The sequence below is a fragment of the Narcine bancroftii genome, chromosome 1 (genome assembly GCF_036971445.1).
Source record: "Narcine bancroftii isolate sNarBan1 chromosome 1, sNarBan1.hap1, whole genome shotgun sequence".
Lineage (NCBI taxonomy): Eukaryota > Metazoa > Chordata > Chondrichthyes > Torpediniformes > Narcinidae > Narcine > Narcine bancroftii.
Window position 1 is genome coordinate 104731241 of NC_091469.1, and position 19904 is coordinate 104751144.

Genomic DNA, 19904 nt, shown 5'->3' on the forward strand with positions numbered 1-19904 from the left:
TGCCCGCCGCTCCGCTTCTTTCTCCCGCTCCGAGCCGCAGCTCTGCCTCCCTCGCGGGCGCCGATCCAGCGAATGCTCCCACCCCCTGGGCCCGGGGCCAGGCCAAGCCAGGCCTTAGCCCATCTCCCACACTCCTCCCTCACCCCCTCCTCCCTCTCCGCCTCCCCCCTCATTAACTCCTCCCTCTCAGCCTCCCCCCTCATTAACTCCTCCCTTCGCATCCCCCTCATTAACTCCATCCCCGCCTCCCCCTCATTAACTCCATCCCCGCCTCCCCCTCATTAACTCCATCCCCGCCTCCCCCTCATTAACTCCATCCCCGCCTCCCTCCTCATTAACTCCAACCCCTCCTCCCTCCTCATTAACTCCAACCCCTCCTCCCTCCTCATTAACTCCATCCCCGCCTCCCCCTCGTTAACTCCATCCCCGCCTCCCCCTCGTTAACTCCATCCCCGCCTCCCCCTCGTTTACTCCATCCCCGCCTCCCTCCTCGTTAACTCCATCCCCGCCTCCCCCTCGTTAACTCCATCCCCGCCTCCCCCTCGTTAACTCCATCCTCCTCATTAACTCCATCCTTGCCTCCCCTCATTAACCACCTCATCTCCCCCTCATTAATTCCATCTCCCCTTCCACGGCCACCCATTAAGTCCATCCCCTCCTCCCGCTTATTAACTCCATCCTCACTTCCCCCTCATTAACTCCATCCCTGCCTCCCCCTCATTAACTCCATCCCCACCTTCCCCTCATTAGCTCTATCCCCACCTCCCCTTTTAACTCCATACCCACCTCCCTCCATTAACTCCATCTCTGCCTCTCCATTAACTCCATCTCTTCCTCTCCATTAACTCCATCCCGCCTCCTCCCTCATTAACTCCATCGCTGTTTCCCCCTTGATTAACTACATTCCAATCTCTGCCTCATTTAACTCCATCCCAGCCTCCCACCTCATTAACTCCATCCCCACCTCCCCCTCATCAACTCCATCCCCACCTGCCCCTCATTAACTCTATCTCCACCTCCCCCTCATTAATTCCATCCCTACCTCCCGCTGCATTAACTCCATTCCCGCCTCCCTCTCATTAACTCCATCCCCACCTACTCCCTCATTAGCTCCATCCCACCTCCCCCATTAACTCCATTCCCAAACCCCCCATTTACTCCATCCCTGACTTCCCCCATTAACTCCATGCTCACCTCATCATTAACTATTTTCCCCTCCTCACATACATCCTTCCTCACTTTCCCTTCCTCCATCCTACTCCTCACCCTACAGTCCCTCCTGCTCTTACTTGGTCCCACCCATCATTCTCCTTCATTTCTTCCCTCCTCATTCACCTCACCTCCCTTAATTTCCCTCCTCTCTTTCCCTCCTCCTCCCCTCACTCCTCTCCCTCACCCTTTACCACTTCATCACTGCCACTCCCTCACACTTTCTCATCCCATTTTGTCCGTTCTCCTCCCAATCTATCCTTTCTCTCCCTTCTCTCTCTTCGCTCACTCTCTCCCAATCTACACTCTGTCCTATCTTTCCACACTCTCTCCCTCTTCCCTTCACTCTCTCCTTCCCATTGTCCTCCTATCATCAGTGGTTAAGGATGAAGTTGGGGGTGGGGGGAGAGAGGGGCAAGGCAGGGAATGAAGTATTGGGGGAGAGTTGACGTGGAAGGGAAGCAATCAGGAGGGGGAGGTGGTGGGGAAGGGATGAGGGACAATGGGTGGATGAGCAGGAGGAAGTAATGAATAAGGGAGGGTGTGGGAGATGGGGAGAGGAAGGAGAGGATTGAGGAGGGAAGGGAGGAATTTAGCTCTCCGTCTTGTCATCTCTTCTCCCCCTCCCCTCATCCCCTGCCTTCCCTGCTCCAGCCCTCACTCCCTTCCCTCATCTCTGTGATGGAATGAGGGGAAATTAAATGTTTAGCAAATTGAAGTCTTACCCTAGACCCGCAGGCTAGGTATTCAGTGATCCAATATGGTTTTGGTCTCACTGATATAGTGAAGGCAACACTGCAGCACCTTCCCCGTGAATGTGTGATCTCTTCACACAGCAAGGTCTCAATGGCTTCTTTTTCCTTCTTGAGCACAGATCTGTTCATTCTCCATCCCTAACTTTCTACTCTGCTGGGCAGAACTTGTCCTCACCCCAAACATTTTATCCTCCAATTCATCCCATTTCCCCAGATCTGCAGTGAGGCCATGGGCACGGGTATGGGCCTCAGCTACACTTCTGTCGGGTATGTAGAATAATTCCTGTTCCAATCTCAACTCTTCCTCTGCTACATTTCTGCTACCTTTTGCATCCATGCAGATCTTAACTATTTCTGTAACTTCACCACCAACCTCCAGTGATCTGTTCATGACAATAGATTCTGATTCTGGACATTCCCTCCTACACCATTCCTTTAGCTGCACATTCATCTGACCTAACCTCTTCTCCTACACTCAGTATCAGTGACACCAGAAGTAATTTTCCCTCCACCCACCTCCCTACCTACCTCTTCATCTCCCACATTCTTCTTTCCAGTTCCCTATTACCTCTTGGCCCATCCCCTCTCAGTTCCCCCCTTTTTACCCCTTCATACATTTTAGTCTTTATAAAGGGTCTCATCCTGAAATGTTGATTGTCCATTTCCATCCACAGATGCTGCCGGATCCACTCTCACCGGTCACTACGCTCCTTTGGTTGTTCATCCAGCCAGCCCTCCCTTCCCTGAAACCCACTCACTCAGTCTCCTCACTCCATCCGCAGCTTTTAAAACTTCTCTGCTGCTTTGTCTTCCTCTCTCATGTCTCCTCCACCCTCTTCACCCCCTGCTCCACCTAGCCTCTCTCACCCGATGTTTGTCCCCTCCTTTAACCACCACACCTCCCTGCCTCTCCACCCTCAGCTCATCACGTCATATATTAGAGAACCTCTTATTCACCAAGCACAATGAGGCAACCACGAAGAAGGCATAATTATACCTTTTGTTTCCAAAAACTCAGAGAAGATTTGGTATGTAGAACTATAGAAGATTTCTGGGGTGCTTAGGCACTGGGGAGCCTGGGGGCTTGTGAGTGGTCTGTGCTGAACTCTTTTTTCCCTAGTCCCACTGACCTGCACCCATTCCATATCCTTCCATACCTGTCCAAATTTTTCTTAAATGTTAAAATTAAGCCCACATTCACCACTTCAGCTGGCAGCCTGTTCCACACTCCCACCACTCTCTGCATGAAGAAATTCCCCCAATGTTCCCCCTAAACATCTTCCTTCACCCTAAACCCAAGTCCTCCTCTTTGTATCTCATCTCACCTCAGTGGAAAAAGCCTACTGGCATTTACTCTTATCTATACCCATCATAATTTTGTGTACCTTTGTAGTGTGTTGTGAGCGAGTGATGCAAAAAGACTGAGACAACCGATATGCTCTGGTATCACAACTTTTATTTGAATCTTGTGCTGCAGTCTTTAAGCCCCCATCTCTGTTCTGCCCCCAACATCCCGATGCTTGCATCCCGATGACGCAAGCGTGTACACGACCTTCCAGTCTGGATCAGAAGGGACAGTACCGCGACATCATCCTTGTCGCAGCTGCCCTGCCAACCGTGCATGACAAGCGAGGCCAGTTTGCCGCAACAAGAATATGCTTCACCACACAATCCACCCCCCAGAACCAGCACCGATGCCTTTGGAATGCATCATGAGAGAGGTGTGCTGTTTTGGTGGCCGACCTCTATGCTCTGGTGGGGGAGACTGGGACAAGTCTACATGTGCTGGTTTTAAATGGTCTAGCATGAATACCACCCCTTTGCCCCCAATATCAAGGGTGAATGTTGAAGCATTTTCGTGTAGTAAACTGTATGGGACCTAATAAGGTCATTGAAGGGGAGGCCTGTGTGCGCGTACTCACAGCAAGACAAGTCTGGGCGGTAGTTTACCGTGTCACGATGGTGGTGGCAGTCCGATAGAGCCCAGTTTGTCACGCAGCTGCTCAAGGATGACGGCAGTGTTGGTGTCGTGCATGGTTGCGAGATGGAGGAAATGTCCAGGTACTGCGATGGTCTCTCCGTCGACTAGTTCAGCTGAGGAGGTCCCGAGGTCATCCTTGGGCACTGTGAGAATGCCCAGGAGAACCCAGGGCAGCTCGTCCACACAGTTGGTCTTATCAAAACGTGTCATCAGCATCGATTTGAGGTGGTGCTGGAAGCGCTTGACTAGTCTATTGGCTTGAGGGTGGTATAGTGCTGCTGGGTGCCCAGGAGTCTGGAGAGTTGTGTCCAAAGGGCAGAGGTGAATTGTGCTCCCCGGTCAGTCATAACCTCTGCTGGGACACCGAAACAGGAGACCCATGTGGAGAGGAAAGCCCTGGCACATGTTTCTGTGGAGGTGTCCTGGATGGGTATGGCCTCTGGCCAGCTTGCTCAAACATGAGGCAGGACTATTGCCCTTCCATCAATGTGAGCATTTTGTCCATGAGGGCAGAGGGGGTCTTATCGCCTAGGCCATGCAAGTGAAGGAGCCTGACTGCTCGCTCGCAACGTGACAAGCCAAACGTGCTAATAAGGAGGTTTCTCAGAGCCATGTATTTGCCTTCCTCTGGCGGTGCTTGAATGAGGTCATCGACTCGTGAACCGGCTTCCTGGTCGAGCAAACTGACGAGGTAGAAGTATCTCGTCAAATCGGAGGTTATCTGTTTGATCTGGAACTGGGTCCCCTCTTGGCTGAACCAAGTGCGGGGCCTATTCGTCCAGAAAGTTGGCAGCTTCAATGCACCAGTGCCTAATGCTGCTTGTTCCATTGTTTCGAGTCACCAATGTAATGTGTTGTGAGTGAGCACAACAGGCTGTGAGCTCTGATATCTCAACTGTTTTTATCTGAATCTTGCGCTTCAGCCTTTAAGCCCCATCTCTGTTCTGCCCCCAATGTCCTGACACTTGCGTCCTGACCAGAAGAGATGGTCCCACTTCGCCTTCCTTGCTGCAGCTGCCCCGCTGACCGCATGTGACAAGCGAAGCCAGTTCACTGCTAAAAGAATGTGCTTCACCACACATTCATCAAATTACCCTTATTCTTCTACAGTCAAGGGAATAAAGTTCTAAACTGTCCATTCTTTCCCTGTAACTCAGTTTTTCAAGTCCTGGTAATATTTATGGAAATCTTCTCTGCACTCTTTCAATCTTATTGATCTCTTTCCTGTAGTTAGATGATCAAAACTGCACACAATACTCCAAATTTGGCCTTACCAATGTTTTATACAACTTTACCATAACATCCCAAATCCTGTGAAGTCCAATGTGTCAAAAGTTCTCTACAAGCCTATCTACCTATGGTGCCACTTTTAGGGAATTAGGTATCTGTGTTCCCAGATCCCTCTGTTCTACCACACTCCTCAGTGCCCTACATTTTACTGCGTATGTCCTATCTTGATTTTTGTCCTTCCAAAATGCAACACCTCACACTTTTCAGCATTAAATTCCATCTACCATTATTCCAGCTGGTTTAGATACCCCACTGTACCTCGAACACCTTGAATCTTTGTGAAATCTCCAAACGTGCTGATCCAATTTACCACATTATCATCTAAATCATTGATGTAGATGACAAACAACAATGGACCCAGCACCGAACCTTGAGCCACACCACTAGTCACAGGCCCCCAGTTATGTAGGCCATCATCCACTATTTCTCTGGCTTCTCCTATATAGCCAAAATCAAATCCAGTTTACTATCTCACCATGAATAGCGAGCGACTGAATCTTCCTGACTAACCTCCCATGTTGGACCTTGTCAAAGGACTTACTAAATGCCATTTGGACTATTTCCACAGCCTTTCCTTTGTTAACTTTCTTGATAACATGACCTACTATGCACAAAGCCATGTTGACTATCCCTAATCAATCCCTGACTCTCCAATACTTGAACATCCAAACTCTTAGAATAAACTCTGTCAGTGAATGCTCTATGAAAGGTGCGCTCTGGAAAGTTCACAGATTGGTTGCATCATGGTCTGGCTTGGAAACGTGAGTGCCCAGGAATGCAGAAGTCTGCTGAAAGTGGCAAACCTAGTCAAGTCCATTATAAGTCCACCTCAAGAAGGGAGCTAAGATCACAAAGAATGCCTATCACCTTGGTCACAACCTCTTCTCACTGCTTCCTTCAGGAAAAAGGTACATAAGCCTGAAGTCCACCTCCTTCAGGTTCAAGAATAGTTATTTTCAAACAGCTATTGAACCTTCCCATAATGGTCTGACCATAAACTACTCCAGGACCACCTAAAGGTCTTGCTGATCCAATGTACCACATTATTGTCGTGGGGTTTTTACGGTTATAACTTGAGGTATAATGGGTTATAGCTCGAGGTTGAAAGAAGACTCGCACATCAAGGGAATGTAATCGTCACTAGCTTTATTGGGCTGCTGCTCTGCCTTTTATAGGCAGCCTGCCATGTCAACACCAGGGTATGGCTTGAATGAGGCCGGTTGCTGATTGGATGTCCCGAATGTGCAGGCCCGGATTGGACACTCTGCGATCTGCTGGCTGTGATTGGCTGATTTGACCGCAATTCCTGCAGTGGGGATCTCATACCACGTACTGAGTGCCTGATCACCGTGTTCGACGACTGTTTGCTGCATTGGCCCGTGGAATGGGCCATGGGCCACTACATTATCATCTACACTACAATTATCACTACAATATCAACGATTTAGATGACAATGTAGTGAGTTTGATCAGCATGATTGAAATGTCACTTTTTTCTTGTACTAACTGCAATTGTGAATAATTATTTATCTTTTTTATTGATTATCTCCTTTTCTGCCTTGGAGTATTGTGGTGATTTGTACTAATGTTGGTGTACTTTACATTCCTGCATAGCAGCAGCAAGTAAAAATTTCAGTGGATTGTCCACTATACTTACTATGAATATGACAATAAACTCATCTCATTATCTCCCCTTTTATCGTCCACTTATTTTCTCTTCCCTCATGCCCTTTCCTTTCCCCTTCACCTTGTGCAACATCTCCCCTCCACCTCTTCCCCTTGCATTTTCACCCTTGCATTCTTCCCCTGTCATCTCCCCTTGTCCTCTCTTCCTAGTCCTCTCCTTCATGCTCCTCTCCCATTGCCCTTTCTCCTTTCCCTCACCTTCTTGCCCTCTCTCCTTTCCCTCACCCCCTTGCCCTCTCCCCTTTCCATCTCTCCCTTACCCTCTTCTCCCCCTTGTCCTCTTGCCTTGTCCTCACCCCTTGCCCTCTCCCCCTACATATTCTCTGCCCCGTTAAATGAAGTCAATTCTCCCATATGTCTCCTTCAGCACCCTCTCTGTCTGTGCTGCCACCTTCAGGAAACCATGGCCTATACACTAGGATACACTACTTTGGTGCTGCCTCAGGAACCCATAATGAGCTCATTGACTTCATTCACTTTGCTCCCAACTTCCACCCCAACCTCAAGTTCACTTGGTCCATCTCTAGCAAGAATCTCCTTTCCTCAATCTCTCTGTCTCTATCTGAGGAGATAAACTCTTGACAGACATCTTCTATAAACCTACCAACTCCCACAACTACTTCGACAACATCGCTTCCCACCCTGTTGCCTGCAAGGATTCTATTCCATTCTCTCAATTCCTCTATTCTTCCATCTCCATTGCATCCTCACCCAGGATGAGGACTTCTATGCCAGATGTCCTACTTCTTCATACAACATGGCTTTCACTCTACCACCATCAACTTGGCACTCACCTGCGTATCCTCCATTACCCACACATCTGCCCCGGCCCCTCCAACCCCACACATAATGACAGGATTCCTCTTGTCTTCTCCTACCACCCCAGCAGCCTCCACATCCAACACATTGTCCCTTGCCATTTCTGCCACCTACAAGCGAACCTACCACTAAACTAATATTGCCCTCTCCTCCCCTCTCCGCCTTCTGCAGAGACTGCTCCTTCCACGAAGCAACATTTCACTTGTGAATCTGCGGGGTCATTTACTGCATCCGGTTCTCCTGTTGTGGTCTCCTCTACATTGAAGAGACTGAATGCAGATTTGGAGATCACTGTGTTGAGCACTTTGGCTCTGTCTGCCGCAATAGCCTGGATCTCCCAGTGGCCACCCATTTCAATTCTCCATCCAATTCCCTTGCTGGCATATCCGGTCTCATGCACTGCCAGAGTGAAACCACCAGCAAATTGGAGGAACAATACCTCATCTTCTAACTGAGCGCCCTCCAACTGGATGAAATTAATATCGACTGCTTTGGCTTTTGTTAAACATCCCCTCCCTGCACCCCCCCCCCCCCCCACTGACTTCTTCCCCTGTGGCCTTTCCCTATCTCTGTCTGTCCATTCCATCTCCTTTTGCACAAACATGATAAATTCTTACCTCATCCCTTATCATTTCAAATTGTTGGTCTAGATTTCTCCCCCAGCCAGCATTGTCTGAATTCTGAGGCTTTACAAGATTTCCTGCTTCTGGCCTATTCTGCTTATTCCTTGAAGAAGGGCTCAGGCATGAAACAGGGACAATATATCTTTGTCTCCTATTGACACTGAAAAGACCAGCTGAGTTCCTCCAGTATTTTGGTGTGTCTTTACTATAATCATAGCATCTGCAGACTTTTGTGTTTCACCAGAAAACCTTTGTTCCTCAATTTACAAATGTGGTGGAGAAACTGAGCAGGTCATGCAACATCCATGGGAAATAAAAGGTGACCAACATTTCAGATTTGAGCCTTTTCTGATAAAGGCCTCAGGCCTGAATATTTTGTTACCTTTCACTTCCTACGGATGCTGCTTGACCCTGCTGAATTTCTCTAGCTCGTTTGTGAATTACACTCAACCCCAGCATCTGCAAACTTTCTTGTTTAATTCTGTTCCTCAATATTTCCTTAAACCCTACCATTAATTTTGGATGGACTACCATGTTTAGTCTTCTTAACAGGATTAAGTACCATCTTCTATGGCTTTTCTTATTTTATCAACTCATCAATATCCTCCCATGGTTCCTGACTATCCTTTTTGCTATTAACACCACCACCAATTTATGTACCCTCTGTTATGAATCCAAGAAAGGGAGAGTCTCCTTTTAGTTACTGATCTCTACACATATGGTCTAATTTGAGGAACCTTCTAGAATATTCTCCTTCCTTACTGCAGTATTTGGGATATTAATCAATTCTGCAATGCCATTTCTTCTTATGTATCCCCACCGCTGGAATGTTGAGTGGCCAATCCTACCCTTTTTTAACATGTCAGAATAATTGCAACATTATCACATTCCCATGAGTTAATCAATGCTCTGTTCATCTGACTTAGCAGTCAGGCTCCTTGCACTGGAATAGATGCAACACAGCCTTTGATTTCTCCGATTATGCTCATGTCTGTTCTGCCTAACAGATTTTGTTTTCCTTCTTTGATTGACTGAACCTCACTCCCCAGCATATATACATCTCCCTCAGTGTCCCAGTCCCCACCAAATTACTCTTAAGAGAATGGGAAAACTCTCCAGTGCACATCCTTCCAATTTGTGTACTTCTTCCGCAGAAATGGTTCCAGTGATCCATACATCTAATGCGTTCCCTTCTACACCGTCCTCGTAGCTGCATATTCATCTGACCCAGCCTGTTGTTTTACACTCACTATTGTGCGGCAGCAGGAGGAATCCAGAGATTAAAACTTTGGAGGTTTTGCTCTATAATGTGTCAGCTTTACAGGGGTGTAAAGGCAATTAAAGTGGCATGAGAGAGGAAATAGCCAAAGTAGATTGGAAAGCTGCACTAGGAGGGAATGTTGAAAGGTGTGGGCAGTATAGCTGTAGAAAGGTCATTTCCCAAGGTAGGAGAGTCTACATCAGAATTGAAGGACATTCATTTAGAACAGAGATGTGGTGAAATTTCTTGAATCTGAGGAATTTATCACTACAGGCAGTATGGATGTTAGGTTATTGGGTGTATTTAAGGCAGAGATTGATAGGTTCTTGATTAGCCAGGTTATGGGGAGAAGGCTGGGCAATGGGGCTGAGTGGGAAAATGGATCAGCTCAAGATAAAATCTGATTTCAGGTTTATTGCCGAAGTACATAGATGACATCACATACAACCCTGAGATTCTTTTTCCTGCGGGCGAGGCAAAATTATTACTTATTGGTAGTGCAAAAAACTGCACAACATATACATGTGAACAAATAAAGAACTGTAAACAAATATTGAATGTAAACCATCTGACTGTACAGTAAAAAAAATAATGTGCACAAGTAAGAGCACTTAAATGAGTCCCTGACTGAGTTTGTTGTTGAGGCGTCTGATGGTGGAGGGGTAGCAGCTGAACCTGGTGCTGTGAGTCCTGTGGCACCTATACCTCTTTCCTGATGGCAACAGTGAGAACAGAGCATGTGCTGGGTGGTGTGGATTTTTGATCTCTGATGGCAGCGTTCCCTGTAGATGTTATTAATAGTGTGGAGGCTTTTTCTTGTGATGTCCCAGGCTGTGTCCACTTCCTTTTGGAAGGCTATACACTCAGGAGTATTGATGTCCCCATACCAGACTGTGATGCAGTCAGAGAGCACACTTTCCACCAGACATCTGTCAAAATTTGCTAGACTTTTTGGTGTCATACCAAACCTCCACAAACTCCTGAGAAGTAGAGGCACTGATGTGCTTTCTTCATGATGCCATTAGTGTGTTGGGTCCAGATAAGATGCTCCAAGATTGTGACTCCCAAGAACTTAAATGCGCTCAGCCTCTCCACGTCTGATCTCCCAAAGATAACTGGACTGTATACCTCTGGCTTTCCCTTCCTGAAGTCAACAATCAGCTCCTTAATTTTGGTGACATTGGGAGAAGGGTTGTTATAGGTGCACCATTCAGCCAAATTTTCAGTCTCTCTCCTGTATGCTGACTCATCACCTTTCTTTATACAACCCACTACTGTGGTATCATCGGTAAATTTGTAGATTGTGTTATTGGCATACTAAACCACATATCCTTAGGGTAAAGTGAGTACAGCAGGGGGCTAAGAACAAAGCCTTGTGGTGCTCTGCTACTGATGGAGATTGTGGAGGAGATTTTCTTACCAATCTTCACTGATTGTGGTCTGGAGGTGAGGAAATCCATGATCCAATTACACCAGTGGAGTGTTGAGTCCCAGGTCATGGAGTTTGCTGATCAATTTTGAGGGATGATGGTGTTAAATGCTAAACTGTAGACAATAAAAAGCATCTGATGAATGCATCTTTACAGTCCAGTTGTTCCAGGGCTTTGTTTAGAGCCAGTGAGATGGCATCTATTGGAGACCTGTTGCTATGATAGGCGAACTGGAGCATATCCATGTTACTGCTCAGGCAGGAGCTGATATGCTTTATTGCCAGCCTTTCAAAACACTGTTGATGTAAGTGCTACTGGTTGGAGGTAATTAAGGAAAGTTACTACACTTTTCTTGGGCACTGGTATGATTGACACCTATTTGAAACAGATGGGTACCACGCTCTGTTGGAGTGAGATAGTGAATACATTGGTAAGTGGGTCAGCACAGATTTTTAATATTCAGCCAGGAATTCCATCCAGTCCAGATACTTTCCTCAGGTTCACTCCCCTGAAGGTTGCCCGTACTTTATCCTCAGATGCAGACAAGATAAGATCATCAGGGAAAATGGTGTTGTGGAAGGGTGGTTCTTTGCTGGTTCTGTCATCATATTGGGCATAGAAGGCATTGAGTTCCTCTGGGAGAGAAGCGTTGCCATCTGCTACTCACCAGATTTGGTTTTGTAGCAGATTATGACATTTAGGCCCTGCCATAGCTATCGGGTGTCCCTTGTTGTTTCCATTTTCATCCAGAATTTCCACTTCACCCAGGAGATAGCTTTTTATAGGTCATACCTGCTTCTTCTGTGTTGATCTGGATCTCTGGACAAATTACTGTGATCTGGCTCTCAGCATGTTCCGGAATTCATTGTTAATCTAGGGGTTCTGCTTGGAGAAAACCCTGAATGATTTGGTGGGGACACACACACCCACAGCTGTTTTGATGAAGTCTGTGTCAGCTCTGGTGTAATCGTTCAGATACTCAGCTGAGTCTTTGAATACCACTCAATTCGTTGATTTGAGCAAGTCCTGTAATAGTTTCAGTTCAACTGATTTACAAATTCAAAATTTTGCAATTAAGAGGCCCGTGCTTCCCAGAGACCCTATCACCCTGCAGGACGTAAGTGTCGTCGACTTCCAGGCCAAAGCTTTGCCCTGCACTGAGAGTCACTGTGGACCCACCCATAACTCCTGGAGCCGGTTCACTTGCCACATGGGTGAGCTGCCACAATATCAAGCTACCTGGTAAAATGTTCAATTTAGTTTGTACAAAAAAATTGTAATTTATATAGCCTCTTTCTCATGTCAGAACACTTTATTTACAAAGAAAGTATTTATTGAATTTTGATGTAGAAATTTGTGGCTTAAAATTTTTTTTAGAGATTTCTAACAAAGTTTAGACTTTATAACCTGATGGAAAACATCCCTCTGGAAAGCTTCATTCTTATTTTGGTTCCAGTGCAAGGCACTACAACTTAAGAATTGCTTCAAACTAATAACACCAAAAGTTATTAGAATTAAATGTTAACAATTAAATTAGAGAAGACTAGAATTTAGGTGACACTCACAATTTGTGGTCATTTTTTTTTACTATGAATATATTATTATAGCTATATACCACTGAAAATTGCTGTGTAAAAAATGTACGAGAAAATGTTGAAGCCTTATTAATAGAATATGGCATATAATTTGTTAAAAATCCAGGAAATGTGCCTGTAATTTTACATTTCATAAACAGCTTTGACTTTCTCAAAATTATTTGTAATTTCCAATAGCAATTTCATTGTCACTCAGCTTTTCAACTGAGTTACTGTACAGTTAACAATTGAATAATACTGTTAATTTTTATTTTTGTGCCTAATTTCCCAGGCATTCAGTCCATTGATGGCTAGTCAGTCCTAAGATCTATTTAAAAATGAATTATTTATTAATGTCTTCATAACCAGATAATTGCATTTAATTACTATTTTTTTTTTAATGGTGGCCTGTAATTAGATTAAAGGGAACAGAAAAATCCTGTTTTTTTTAAGTGGAGCCTAGCTGGTTGCTAAAATTGGCCTGTGTGGAAAATTACCTGCTCTTACTGGTGCAAATCCCTGTATATGGATGTTGGATGATAGAGTTTGATGACTGACTCACAATCATTGCCTCTCACTCGAGGTAAAATAAACCTGATTTTTTTACAAGACAAAATGCAAGAAATATTCAGCAAGATGGACAAGAATCTCTGAATGGAGGAGTAGTTAATATTTTGGTTTGACAATCTTTCATAAGTGAATTCACTCTTTTACATGGCCTAATGTGTTGTTGTGTTTAGACTCATGTCCTTGTAGATGCAATTCATGTTTGAAGCAAATGGCTGCCCTAATTGCAGCAACCTTTGCAAGATCATCACCTTCAGACATGAACATTGAAAGTGTTTTCCAGGGGCATTCTGTGACCTCGAATATTATCCACCCAATGAACAAGCCCCTTGCCCCCTGCCAGGCAGGTATTCCTTTTAAATTACAGATCTCGGCCAGTAAGGCAGGTGCTGAATGGAATCTCCAGCAGAAGATCCAAGGGTGCCAGAGTCCTGCTGGTCTTCTGGACAAAATCTCTGCCTGGTGCCGCTCGCTACAACAAATCAGCCAACACTTTCCTCAGGGTCGCTTATGAATTTGCGAGCACCTGGACAGCGACACCGAACTGACGACCAACGAGACAGTTCGTCATGTATTACAAAAAAAATCAGCAAGAGAACAGCTGTTGCTCTGGAAACTATCACTGGACGTTCTATCTTATCAAGCCTTTAACTTTTTAAAAATTGCATGTTTAGCTGTGTTATTTTTTACAATGCATAATGTCCCTAAGCACACTCAGAGATTCTGAAATATATAGATACATAATCGCAGTGTGGATGTAAAGTTACAGTTTGTGAGCTGACCAGTCAATGATCAGACCATGGTAGAGAACATCGTATATATTTTGTTTTGCAATGACGGCATCACTCCAGAAACTCCCATTAACAGAAAAACACCTCATGTGGTGGGGCTGTGGGAGCCTTTATTAAAAAAATCACTAAATTGACTAACTTTCTGTCCTAATTCCTCCTGGCTATTGCTACAGGGATCCAACATAGGCACTTGGGGCATCCATTGAAAGAGATCGTCAGCCCAGAATAGCAGGCACCCCAGGTACACCCTGGATGTATACCTGCTGGCCTGCCCCCTGCCTCACCATGGGGTAGCACGGTGACAGGCATCAGGGTTCTGTGCCTGAGGAGTGCCCAAGCATGAGGCCAAGACGTGGGATGCGCAAGCCAAGTGAGGGCTCTGGCACCTGATGGATGACCTTGCACTGCCTGCTCGCAGACGTTGGTGGTAAGGGTGCTCACATTTGCCAGCTAAACCGGAGAACCCAGGCATTGGAGTTGGTGACCAAACAAATTCCTTTTTCTCTCCTCCTCTCTGACACTGGAGCAGCTCACACAGCACCCTGCCCCATTGGTAACACAATAACCCTGTTTGGTCAGGGATGTGGGGGATGGTGAGGTATTGTCATTGGATTTGACCATGTGCCTTGTCCAGCATTCGGACCGCACTAGTGAATATATTGACCCACTTGATCAGTTTTTTTTGCATGTTTTGACTTGTAACGTTCGTAGTTAATGATTGTCTCATGATTGGCGAATGGTGTGACCTCCAAGGGGTGGCTAAGATTGAAATATATGATGAGAAATGTTCTTTCTTATTGGGAACCTGGAGGCAGGTAGAAGATTATCGCATTGCCCACTGCCAGCAACACCTCACTCCCCTTATTAACTATACCCGTTTGGATAGACTGATTAAAGAAAATGAGCAAATCATCCACCTGATGGGAAAATTAGAACGAAACATAAGTCAAGGCCTCTCTGATACTGCTCCATATACAGAGGAGTGTTTGACATTCTGATATATTGAAAATATATCCATTTTGAATCGACCCTAGCTACAGCAATTCATCTCCAACTCCCTCTAGTGGTTAGGATTATCACTAGCACTACATTACAATAGCACTATCATTACAATAGAGATATAATTTGGGAGTGGAATGCAGGAAGTAATGAATAGACACTATAATGATAATTGTGAGAATGGTAGAAAGTGTGATAGGTAGAAGGTAGAATGAGGGAGATCTCTGAGATGTACTTATTTCAATGCGAGGAGTGTTGTAAGGAAAGTCGATGAGCTAAAGGTGTGGATTGACACGTGGTGTTACGATGTTGTGGCCATTAGTGAGACGTGGTTGAAGGAGGGTTGTGACTGGCAGTTAAATATTTCAGGATTTTGCTGCTTTAGATGTGACAGAATTGGAGGAGTAAGAGGTGGAGGTGTGGCATTACTTGTCAGGGAAGATATTACAGCAGTGCTGAGGCAAGATAGACTGGAGGGCTCATTGAGGGAGGCAGTGTGGATAGAACTAAAAAATAAGAAGGGTGAGGTTATTATTATAGGGGTATATTATAGGCCTCCCAATGGGGAACGGGAACTAGAAGAGCAAATGTGCAAGGAAATAGCTGAGATGTGCAGTAGGAATAGGGTGGTGTTGGTTGGAAATTTCAATTTTCCAAACATAGAAACACAGCTAGTGATAGGTCAGAATGGCTTAGAGTTTATAAAATGAGTTCAGGACTGCTTTCTGCAGCAGTATGTGGTGATGCCCACTCGAGGGGGAGCAGTGTTAGATCTGTTGTTAGGGAATGAAATGGGGCAGGTGATGGAAGTGAGCGTTGGGAGAACTTTGGATCCAGTGATCATGGGCCCATTAGTTTTAGCTTAATTGTGGAAGGGGATAGGTCAGGTCCAAAGTCGAAGGTCTTCGAGTGGGGGAAGGCCAGATTTGAAGAAATGAGAAGGGATTTACAGAGAGTTGCGTGGGCTGATCTTTTTGCCAGAAAGGATGTAGAGGAAAATTGGAGGGTATTTAAAGGTGACATTTTGAGAATACAGGATCTTTATGTTCCAGTCCAGCAAAGAGGCAAGACCAAAAGTTCAAGGGAACCATGGTTTTCTAGAAATATTAGGAAGTTGGTTTGGGATAAGAGGGAGGCCTATGCTAAATATAAGAAACAAAAGATTGATGAGATGTATGATCATTACTTAGATTGCAGAAAGAACCTTAAGAGGGAAATTAGAAAGGCAAAAAGAAGGTATGAGGTGTCCATAGGTCCATAAGGTGAAAGTGAATCCTAAGGGTTTTTACAGATACGTGAAAAGGACGGTTGAGTGGATCCACTGAAAAATGGGAGTGGTGAACTATGTGAGGAACCATATGAGATAAGGGAGATATTGAATCATTTTTTTTCTCGTCTATATTCATGAGGGAAAGGGACATTGGACTATGTGAGATAAGTGAGGCAAATGGCTTAGTTATGGAAAGGATAGGGATTAGTAAAGAAAGGGTTTTGGATCCTCTAGGGTCAATAAAGGTGGATGTCTTCTGGTACTGATGGGATTTTTTCCAGAATGTTAAGGGAGGTCAGGGAGCAAATAGTGATTTTTCAATGATCACTGGAGGAGGGTGTGGTTGGTGGGTTGCAAATGTAGTTCTGTTGTTTAAAAAAGACACAAGTTGCAGGCCAAGTAATTATCGGCCAGTAAGTTTGATTTCGGTGGTGGGGAAAGTTATGGAGGGTATTCTTAGAGATAGTATGTACAAATATCTGGATAGGCAGGGATTGATCAGGGACACCCAGCATGGGTTTGTGAAGGGAAAGTCATGTTTAACGAACCTTGTTGAGTTTTTTGAAGAGGTGACAAGAAAAGTGGATGAAGGTAGGAGAGTTGACGTGATCTATTTGGATTTTAGTAAGGCTTTTGATAAGGTTCCGCATGTAAAGTTAGTAAGGAAGCTTCAGTCTTTAGGGATCAATAGAGAGATAGTGAGATGGATTCAGAGGTGGCTGGAAAATAGACAACAGAGAGTCATAGTTGACAACTGTCTGTCAGGATGGAAGCCTGTGATGAACGGAGTGCCTCAGGGATCAGTGCTGGGTCCCCTGTTGTTTATCATTTATATTAATGATTTGGAGGAGGGGGTGGTTAACTGGGTAAGCAAATATGCAGATGACATGAAAATAGGGGGAGTGGTGGATAATGAGGAAAGTTTTCTTGGATTACAGAGGATTTGGTTTGTTTAGAAAAGTGGACTGAAAGATGGCAGATGGAATTTAATGTAAACAAGTGCGAGGTGCTGCATTTCGGAAAAAATAGCCAAAATAGGACCTATGCAGTTAAGGGGAGGGCATTGAGGTTTGCAGAGGAACGGAGGGATCTTGGAGTTATGGTACAGAGTTCCTTGAAGGTGGATTCCTAAGTAGACAGGGTGATTAAGAAGGCATATGTTATGCTGGTCTTCATAAATCATAGTATAGAGTATAGGAGCTGGGAAGTGATATAGCGACTGTTTAAGGCATTGGTGAGGCCAGGTTTGGAGTATCGTGTTCAGTCTGGTCTCCAAATTATAGGAAGGATATAGATAAGGTGGAGAGGATGCAGAGAAATTTACAAGGATGTTGCCTGGCTTACAACATCTAGAGTACAGAGAAAGATTAAGGAGACTGGGACTTTATTCATTGGAACGTAGATGGTTGAAAGGGGAATTGATAGAGGTATTTCAAATTATGAAGGGAATAGATAGACTAGATGTGAGTAGACTCTTTCCCCTGAGGGCAAGGGAGTTTAGAACAAGAGGGCATAAGTGAAGGGTAAGGGGGCACAACTTTAGGAGAAATATTAGAGGATGCTTCTTCACTCAAAGAGTGGTGGCAGAATGGAATGATCTTCCAGAGGAGATAGTTGCAGCAGGATCCTTTCTGTCATTTAAGAGAAGGTTGGATGTGTACATGGATATGAGGGGGTTGGAGGGTTATGGGCGGAGAGTGGGAGGGAGGAACTAGTGGTACCAGGAGTGTCCATGGTACCAGGAGTGGAAGAAACACCAGGAGTGTTCAGAGTGAGAATCAGTAGATGGCAACAGAGAGTGTTAAGGCTCCTGATACTGTTAATTGGACTGGAAATGTTGACCATGAATGGAGGTTGTTCAAACAAAGATTTATGCTGTACCTGTAAGCCATTGGACTCTATAGCTAACCTGATGCATGAAAGATTGCACTGCTACTTACCATGTAAGGACCTCAAACACTAGCCATTTTCAACACTTTTTTTTGCCATGGCTGATGACCATGGCAGGTTATCAAGATGTTTGATGAGCATTGTTCACCAAAGAAAAATGAAATGTTTGAGAGGTATGTATTTTGCTCGAGCATGCAGCTGTAGGGAGAGAGCTTTGATACTTTTTTTAATAGAATTGAAATTAAATTAAAAAATTAGACATAGGGAGTTTTTCTGTACCTGCACAATGGGTTGTGGCCTTCTCAGCATTGCTGCATAGAAGAGCTATCCTATTCAAATGAAAAGACTAGTCCTCCAACAGTGTTTCAGTGGTTTTCTCATTATATATCCCGTTAAAGTTTAGAAAAAAATGAGATATTATGTATTTGATTCATTGGTGAAATATGAAGGTACAGGATGGATTTTTGTCTTATTTTCATTTGATGTAGAAGTTTTTAATGTGATTAGATGTACTCTCTCTTTCAAATAAGATATAGTCTTAACTTTTTTTTGATTCATGGTATGAATCAAAAGCTACAAAATATACGTAACCCTCAGGATAAGGTGTTCAGATGTTTTTTTGGTTAGTTTTCTTTTTTTAATAGAGTAGGCGAGGTGGGTGTATATATATATAAAATATTTTTGATGTCTTTTCTGTCTTCATCCAGTGCAGTGGAGACGGGACCGAGTTTATACTGTTTGAAGTTTTATTTTGATATATATATATATATATATATATACACATGTGTGATATTGTATTTTCAGTTATGTCCCATTTTCTTCATTGTACTGTATTTATTATAAAGTTTAAAAAAAAAGAAATTAAGAGCAAGAACATGCAATTTTGGATTGCTGCAAGATTTAAAGATCCGTGATTAAATTGTGTTCAGGATTATTGATAAGAAAGTGAGGAAGAGGTTACTGCAAGAGACAGAACTTAACTTAGCTGGAGCTGTGAAGGAATGCCACGCCAGTGAATGACACTGCAGCGCACAAAAAAGTTCGATGAGAGTGCAAAAGCCAGTGAAAACGAAGGCATAGCCCTAGCTATGGTGTGTGTCCACACACACAAACAAAAAATGAGATATAGGAACAGCAAAAAGGTGGAGAGAGATCCAATTGTAAAACATGCACCAAAAGAATGCCCAGCCTATGGAAAATTCTGTAATAAGGCGTAAAGGGCAGAATTATTAGCAAAGCAATATTTTTCCAAAGGGAAAGAGAAGTGAAAACGTGTGCATTATCCACACTGTAGAAGGAACTGCTCTCAGTGATAGTGCAGAAAGATTCTAAACCAACAGACACTGAACAGCTAAGCATGAACAGAGTTGACCAGGATAAATGGACTGTCTTTGTACACAAGTGGAACAAATATTAGTTTCAAGCTGGACATGGGGCAAAGATCAATTTGATCTGTGAGTGCGATGTCAGGGCAATGAAAGTAAAGTCATATATCCATGCAAATCCTGTACAGCTCAAAGCCTGCAATGGACAAAGCTTCAACACAAAAGGTACATATAAACTCGAGGTGAAAGTTAAAGATAAAGGTTTACAGTAGTTCCAGATGGACATGAATCACTGCTTGGTGACAAAGCATATGAAAATGTAAGCCTAGTAAAGAGGGTGTACATACCAGGTAAACTTATTTTGCTAGGAGGGCAACGATGCAGTGTGAAGCATACAATGAGAGTTTCACAGAGACACATGTGAATCTCCACAT

The 19904-nt window shown here is 44.4% G+C and overlaps 1 long non-coding RNA gene across 1 annotated transcript in view; it reads left to right on the top strand.

Moving 5' to 3' along the window:
* Positions 1–2453: 2453 nt before the first annotated feature.
* The window catches only part of LOC138741530 (uncharacterized), a 52542-nt gene continuing 35091 nt past the window's right edge, over positions 2454–19904 (top strand). The window contains exon 1 of the long non-coding RNA XR_011343566.1: positions 2454–2992. This is a non-coding gene — a long non-coding RNA (uncharacterized lncRNA). The remainder of the gene's footprint in view (positions 2993–19904) is intronic.